The following is an 8,958-nucleotide window of genomic DNA, read 5'->3' as shown; positions in this document are numbered from 1 at the left end:
GGTCAGATATGTCACATGATTACACTGACAGAACCACAGGCACATAGACACAGGCAACAGAGCATGCACAATGTCGGCACTAGTACAGTGTATATCCACCTTCCGCAGCAATGCAGGCTGCTATTCTCCCATGGAGACGATCGTAGAGATGCTGGATGTAGTCCTGTGGAACGGCTTGCCATGCCATTTCCACCTGGCGCCTCAGTTCGACCAGCGTTCGTGCTGGACGTGCAGACCGCGTGAGACGACGCTTCATCCAGTCCCAAACATGCTCAATGGGGGACAGATCCGGAGATCTTGCTGGCCAGGGTAGTTGACTTACACCTTCTAGAGCCACGTTGGGTGGCACGGGATACATGCGGACGTGCATTGTCCTGTTGGAACAGCAAGTCCCTTGCCGGTCTAGGAATGGTAGAACGATGGGTTCGATGATGGTTTGGATGTACCGTGCACTATTCAGTGTCCCCTCGATGATCACCAGTGGTGTACGGCCAGTGTAGGAGATCGCTCCCCACACCATGATGCCGGGTGTTGGCCCTGTGTGCCTCGGTCGTATGCAGTCCTGATTGTGGCGCTCACCTGCACGGCGCCAAACACGCATACGACCATCATTGGCACCAAGGCAGAAGTGACTCTCATCGCTGAAGACGACACGTCTCCATTCGTCCCTCCATTCACGCCTGTCGCGACACCACTGGAGGCGGGCTGCACGATGTTGGGGCGTGAGCGGAAGACGGCCTAACGGTGTGCGGGACCGTAGCCCAGCTTCATGGAGACGGTTGCGAATGGTCCTCGCCGATACCCCAGGAGCAACAGTGTCCCTAATTTGCTGGGATGTGGCGGTGCGGTCCCCTACGGCACTGCATAGGATCCTACGGTCTTGGCGTGCATCCGTGCGTCGCTGCGGTCCGGTCCCAGGTCGACGGGCACGTGCACCTTCCGCCGACCACTGGCGACGACATCGATGTACTGTGGAGACCTCACGCCCCACGTGTTGAGCAATTCGGCGGTATGTCCACCCGGCCTCGCGCATGCCCACTATACGCCCTCGCTCAAAGTCCATCAACTGCACATACGGTTCATGTCCACACTGTTGCGGCATGCTACCAGTGTTAAAGACTGCGATGGAGCTCAGTATGCCACGGCAAACTGGCTGACACTGACGGCGGGGGCGCACAAATGCTGCGCAGCTAGTGCCATTCGACGGCCAACACCGCGGTTACTGGTGTGTCCGCTGTGCCGTGCGTGTGATCATTGCTTGTACAGCCCTCTCGCAGTGTCCGGAGCAAGTATGGTGGGTCTGACACACCGGTGTCAATGTGTTCTTTTTTCCATTTCCAGGAGTGTATATACAAGCTGCAACATATATGGGAATTAAGTTTTGTATATCCTGATTACCAATCCCATTCCCATAATTTCATTGTTAAAATGCAAATAATAATGAAATAATCATGTGCAGTTCCTAAAGTAATATAATATGTGGTATCTGTAAGTGGCCTGTCATATAGTATGGCTACGAATTTTTCTTTTCTTTTTCATGGACAGTCTCAGCTATTTTCTGTGTGGTTTTAAATATAGTCCTTCTCTCATAGCCAGAGATTGTCTAATCCTATTGTGTTTTTCCACATTATGAAGCTGTTCCTGAGTATTTGTCACATTTTTCATTGCCTGGATAATGGCTGCCACCCCTCCAGCTAAAGAGCTGATTGCTGAAAGGCCCACCAGCACAGAAATAGGATAATTCCAACACATGCCTTAGTTAAGAGTAGATACTAGGCATCTCAGTACATCCTATTCTTCTTACCCCTTTTTGGTTCAGGACACTTTTAGCGGCTGACATGATGCAATTTTTTTAGATTTCCAACTGCTTTTGTCTTCTTCTTTAGTGTACAATGACTGTTGATCATAACTTGTCAGAAATTTACTCACAAACCCAGTTTAACTTAGGTGCACATTTTTTTATCGAACATAAATGCTGCAATGTACTCTCCTATAACAGTCTCTTTTCTTGCATGTATTGCATTAGTTTTCCTAGCTGAAATTCAATCTGCAGTATGATATTTTGCCAAAGTTTATTTGTAGGGTAAGTGATATAATGTTCCTTCTCGGTCTCATCCAATAGATTAATACACTTATCACCAATTGTTAGCTGTTTCTGAGTATTAGTTTCACACCTACAGTAGTTATATGTAGGAATGTGCAATGCTACTAGTTCTTTATTGAGAAAACTACCACCCCTGTGTGCTGATACTCTTCCTCCCACTTGTATTATGGTACATCATGGTTTGAGGTTTGCGTGGCCCAACTACTGTACTATGAAAGGAAGTAAAATCATTTAACTAAGGCCATGTTCCCTCAATGACTTACGACATCCTCTATGAGAAACACACCCAGTTCAGAGCTTCTCAGTAATTCTTCTGTGAAAAATCTTCCACCGGTTTCTTCACTTTTATTGTCCTTTAACTTGTAAGTCCTAGAATTTGTCCTTTGCACTTTTAAAACTGTAAATATCTCAGCTACTGAGTTTGTTAGGTAAGGTTTCTCAAATACTATCTTGTATATTGAAATATATGCTAAATCTCCTACACTAAATATATGTTTGCATGCATCCAACATTTTAATAAAACAATATATTGCATTTAGAGGCTTACTATCATGAACATTAGTTGTCATAATTTATTTATTTTTATTTATTTATTTATTTTGATCCAACATCAACTGATTACAAAAAAGGTTTTTTTTTTGTTCCAGTCTTCTGGATAAGTCAGAGCCTTACTTACTAGGGTTACATATTATTGGCTGGCACTTTTATCTACACAACTTTTTCTAAATTTAGTTGAGAGAACAGAGTAACATATATTGACTATACATAAAGAAAATTGTTATTGCCATACTTAGATTAAGGAATCTACAGTTTGTAACACAGTATTCATATCTGACATTCAAATATTTACAGTTTGTGACGCAGTCTAAGATCTGAGATTACATATATTTTTAGATAGATGGTCTTCCATCATACGAGTGTACTAAATCTAGAAACTCATCTATTTAATATACAGTATTGTTTAGGAGTCATAATTTTAATTTCATTTTTAGTTTTGTAATGGGCAATTTGGAGATATTAGGATGGAAGCAATTCAGTAGTTTTATGCCTGCATAGTGAGGGCTTTCCTCATAAAGTGTTGTTCTATGAGAGATGATGTGGGGTCTCTCTCTACCTCTAGTGTTGTGATCGTGCATTTCTTTATTAAGTGTTTCGTTACTGTTTACTGCCATAATGATTATCTTCAGCACAAACAGGTTATGAACAGTTAGTATTTTAAATTCTTTAAACAAATTTCTGCAGGACTCCCTGGCACATAATTCTAAGTGCCTTCTTTTGTAACGTAAGTACACTTTTCATATTACCTTTACTGCTGCATCCCCATACCTCTATCCCATAACTTAGATGGGACTCAAATAGTGCAAAATATATTTGCCTCAGAGTGGTGATGTTACAAAAAGGTGTCAGTTTTCTTAGGACATATATGGTAGTACATAGCTTTTTGCAAATATCATTCACATGATCAGACCAGTTTAACTCTGCATCTAGTGTCAGGCCAAGAAATTTGGTCGAGTATTGTTTTTTAATGTATTCGTCACCCATTAAGATTTTGTTTTCATGAGTATTTTGCCTCCCAAGATCAAATTCAATATAGACAGATTTTTTTGTGTTTAATTTTAGTTTGTTTTCATTAAAATACTGCAGAATTAAGCCTGCTGCAGTATTGGATTCCACTTCGAGCTGTGAATAGCTTGGATTGCTGCATATTAACGTGGTATCATCCGCATATAAGATAGCTGTTGCATGGTTTGTTATAGACTGAATATCATTTACATAGATAATAAAAAGAAGTGGTCCTAATATTGACCCCTGTGGAATACCAAAATTTATGTCAGTTGTGTTTGATTTGCATGCTCCCTCTGTAGTGCTAATAGACACAAACTGCTTCCTATTTGTCAAGTAGGATCTCATCAGATTATGGGCTGTGCCTCAAATGCCATAGTTCCACAGTTTGTCCAGCAATATGGTCGTATCAGCACAGTCAAATGCTTTTTGTAAGTCTAGAAAGATGCCACATACATGTTCTTTATTATCTATTGTTTGAGTGACACTTTCGATTAAGTTGGATGCTGCTGTAATGGTGGATAACCCCTTGACAAACCCATACTGCGCCTTAGAAATCACTTTTTTGCATACCAGGAAGTTCCAGATTCTTATGTATATTACTTTCTCAAAGATTTTGGATATTATTGGAAAAACAGAAATGGGTCGAAAGTTTTCTACTAAATTCCTGTTTCCTTTCTTAAAAATAGGCACAACTCGGGCAATTTTCAACTCATCTGGAAATAGACCATCTTCCATATGAGAATTGATAATTGTTGATAAAGGTGATGCAATTTTATGTATACATTTCTTAAGAGTGTCCAGACTAAGACCATCATATCCTGCTGTATGGGAATTCTTTAAGCTACTCACTATTTTAATTATTTCTTCTTTACTTGTTGGCATCAAAAATATACTTCCTGACACTGGTGTTCCTCTGAATTTGTATTTATGATTTTTAAGCTGGTTGTTTATGCTGGAGCCAACAGAAGCAAAGTAATTGTTAAATAGATCTGCTATCTTATTCTGATCAGTTTCTATTGTGCCGTTTATCATCAAGTGATTTTCAGTTGTATGTTTCCCAGATTTACCAATTTCTCTATTTACTAGTGACCATGATGTTTTGGAGATATTATTTGAGTTCTGAATGACACTTTCAAAATGTTTCTGTTTTTCTGAAATTAGGAGGTCTACATAGTATTTCTGATACTTTTTGAAATCCTCTTTTAATTTTTTATTGCTCAAGTCATTTAACATAGCATACTCATACCACCTTAGTTTTTCTCTAGCTTCAGTGACTGAACTTGATATCCAGTTTTGGGTTACAGCATGTGACTGATTTATCTTTTTTATTAATGGACAGGCTTGATTAAGAATATAGAATAGTTCACTTGAGAATTTGCCATAACTGTGAAGTGTAGTTAGAACACTGTTCCAATCCACATTCCTTAGCATATTATTCAACTGAGTTATATTTTGGTCTGTATTCATCCTAATATATCTATAGCAACTGTGTGTAGGATTCATTCATTGATTTCTTTATTAATCCATGTAACAATTTACATCGTGTGGATTTCGTCAGCAAAATCATATACAATACAATATACCTACAATTATACACATAAAATTTGTATTTACACACATTTTTGAGGTATCTTAAATTAGTTTTATATCCTTGTGTAATTTGTAATTTTCTTATAGTACTGTACAATTTTTGATTTCCTCATGTGTTACAATGCAGGCTACTTTAATTGCACTACATGTTTTAATTCAGATAGTCCATTACTGCGTAATAACTTTTATTTAACAAAAAAAATTTTAGTTTTGTTTTGAACTGTCCGATTGTGTCAATATCTTTTATTTTTTGGGGTTATTTATTATATAATTTAACAGCATTGTACAACAATCTCTGCTGAGTTTTAACTTTATTTTTCCTCTCTAGATGCAGATTGTATTGGTTTCTAGTTTCATAGCTGTGTACTAAAGAATTTTTCATATAGCAGTCAATATTTTTTTTACATACATAACACTTTGAAAAATGTATTCACAGGGGACAGTTAGGATTTCCAGCTTTTGGAAATGTTCAAGGCAGTGAGCCCTACTGCCACTCTTGGTTATCATACGAATTGCTCTTTTCTGTAATTTGACAACTATTTGAATATTGTTACTGTTGACTCCCCAAAATATTATTCCATAGGTAATAACAGAGTGGATATAAGAAAAATATACAGATCTGACACATGTAGTATCACAAACTGCAGTCAGAATTCTCAGAGCATAGCATGCTGTAGCGATTCTGTTACTAAGTATTTTAATATCTTCTTCCCACTTTAACTGACTGTCAACATGCATACCAAGAAATTTTGTGTAGTGTACACATTCTATAGTTTCATTGTTTAACTTAAAGTTGTTATAGTGTGGTTTTTTGCAGACATAGAACTTAACAGCATTTGTTTTTTTAAGATTTAGTGTTAGTTTATTATTGGATGCCAACTCACGTACACTGTTTAGTGTTTGTTTGGCTTTTTCTTTTAGTGCATCTGGTGATTTGTCACTGATTAGAACATTTGAGTCATCTGCAAACAATATTGTTTGTCCATGCTTGATGCTCTGTGGGAAGTCGTTTATGTAAATGAGGAATAGTACTGGGCCAAGGACACTACCCTGTGGGACACCTATATTTACATAATTTGGGTCTGAAGTATACTTTACAATATAGTTTGAGCAACATGAAATATGTGAGATTTCAATTATCTGTCTTCTATTTTTTAGATATGACTGGAACCATTTGTTCACAAGTCCCCTTATTCCAAGTTCATCTAACTTATTTAACAATATGTTGTGGTCTACTGTATCAAACGCTTTAGTTAGATCAAGAAATATACCTGTTGTGTAGTTCCCTTTATCTAATGCTTCTAGAATGTGTTTTGTGAGGTGTGCTGTTGCTGATTCTGTGCTTTTCCCTGATCGAAATCCAAACTGGTCAACAGACAGTAAGTTGTATTTATTTAAATAATTCATTAGCCTATCTTTCATAATAGTTTCTAATATTTTTGCAAAGCATGATAGTAGAGAAATTGGCCTATAATTTTCAATTATTCCTGCATCACCTTTTTTGAAGAGAGGTAGTAATTTCGCATATTTTAAATAGTCTGGAAAGTAGCCCTGATTGAAAGATTGATTTATAATATCAACTAAAGGTGGAAGTAGGCTCTTGATACAGTCCTTAATTATAAAAATGGGGACTTCATCCAGACCAGCTGAGTTTTTGTTTCTCAGTTTGCTGACTGCTTTATAGACTTCTTCCTGTGCTGTAGGGAATAACACCATTGAGTGTGATACACCATTATTTGGCTTTTTGACCTGAGGGGCTGTTAGAAAATTTTCCTGTAATTTTATTCCTATGCTACTAAAATAATCATTTATATAGTTTGCGAAATATATTGGGTCTTTTATTACAGTCCCTTCCTCTTTGATTTTCAAGTTTGACAGATTCATTTTCCTGGTACCAGTTTCCTGCTTCACAATCTTCCATACTGCCTTATTTTTGTTTTCAGCAGGGTGCACTATTTTGGAGTTATGAGCTCTCTTTGCTGCAAGCAATATTTTCCTATATCTTTTATAAAAGAGTGAGAAAGCAGGATTAGTTTGGCTGTGTTTAATGGAGCTCAGGTACTTTAGTGTTTCAGATGATTTTTTGATTCCTTTTGTGACCCACTTGCTTTTTCCTGCTGCTGATAATGGACATAATACTTTAGGAAATGTTTCTTCAAAATTTAATTTAAACAATGTCATGAAATTTTTGAATTTTTCATTTGCACCTACTTCTGAGTATACTGGGTCCCATGTTTGTCCTGCTATCCGTTTGGCAAACTCATGTCTATTTTTTTTAGAAAAAAAAATACCTTTTTTATGTGCACACTTAGTTCTACTGTATGGTGGTCTGACAAAGCACTTATATTAACAGAAGATGTAAGATCGTAAAGACGAATACCAGTGATTATGTTATCTATTGCAGACTGGCATGTTTCAGTCTCCCTGGCTGCAGTATTTATCAGGTATCTTACATTATATTCAAGCAGAGTATTCTTGAATAGTCTAGTGTGTAACTTATCTGCTAATACATTTATGTTGATATCTCCTATAATTACTAACTTGTTCAGGTGTGATATAAAAACATTCTCTATCATGTCACAAAACATTGTTAAGAAAACTTCGAAGTTTCCACCTGGCGGTCTATATAAACATATAACATAAATTTCATCATTTGGTATCTTTATACGTGCTGCACATAATTCAATTGTTCCTTATAATGAATATTTACTTACATTTACATAATTAAAATCAAATGTGCTCTTTACATACATTGATACACCCCCACCTCTGATAGTAGATCTGCAAAACTTATTAGCTAGTACAATGTTTAGAGGTTTAAAAAGTTCTAATTTGGCATCAGATAGCCAGTGTTCACTAATACCAAGCACATCAGGCATAGTTTCATTTACAAACACTTCTAATTGTTCATATTTCTTGCTCAAGCCCTGTACATTCTGGTGGATTATTTTAAAGTTGCAAATACCTTGTTGTAGATTTCTCTGCTTTACCAACTTAAATAAAAGGTCAAATCTCTGTTTCTCTTGTGGGCTTCCTCTTCTTTCTGGTTTCCACTAAAAAATCATTTAGATGGGATGGAGGCACTGGCTTCCGTCTGCTGTCTGAAGTTTTTTTAGTTGACAGTATTGGTTCTGCTAATGTTGGAGTTGATTCTGCTGCTATTGTGGATGGTTCTGCTGTTGCTAATGATGGTTCTGTTGCTTTTGCTGTTGATTGTGTAACCGTTCTTGATGCTTTTACTACTTTTGGTGGAGTTGGTCCAGCTACCATTGATTCTGTTGCTGTTGCTGGTAGCAGAGGCAGCTCTGCTGTTGATGTAGCTGCTGTTGCTGCTTTTGTTGTTGTTGTTGCTGTGATTGTTTCTGATGCTTTTAGCATTTTTTGTGGAAATACTTCTGCAGGTGCTTGCTTTAAAACTGTTGGAGCTAATGGTAATGACATGCTGTCACTATGTTTGTTCAGTCTCTCTAACATTTCACTGACTTTTCCACACAAAAGTTTCTTGCCCTTTTTGTTCAGATGCATCCCAAGTTTCGTGAAGCAGTCTCTCTTAAGAAAATCTGTACAAAGAAAGTTTTTATTTGGATACATTTTGCATATTTCCTGAAATTGTGAGTTGGCTTCCCTAATTTCAGCGTTTACACATGAAGTGGGGATAAGGTCATGTCTACAAGGAATGCTAGTGACAATCACGTTCT

Source organism: Schistocerca nitens, chromosome 5 (genome assembly GCF_023898315.1).
Source record: "Schistocerca nitens isolate TAMUIC-IGC-003100 chromosome 5, iqSchNite1.1, whole genome shotgun sequence".
Classification (NCBI taxonomy): domain Eukaryota; kingdom Metazoa; phylum Arthropoda; class Insecta; order Orthoptera; family Acrididae; genus Schistocerca; species Schistocerca nitens.
The sequence above is the reverse complement of the archived record's forward strand: the minus strand, read 5'-3'. Positions refer to the sequence as shown.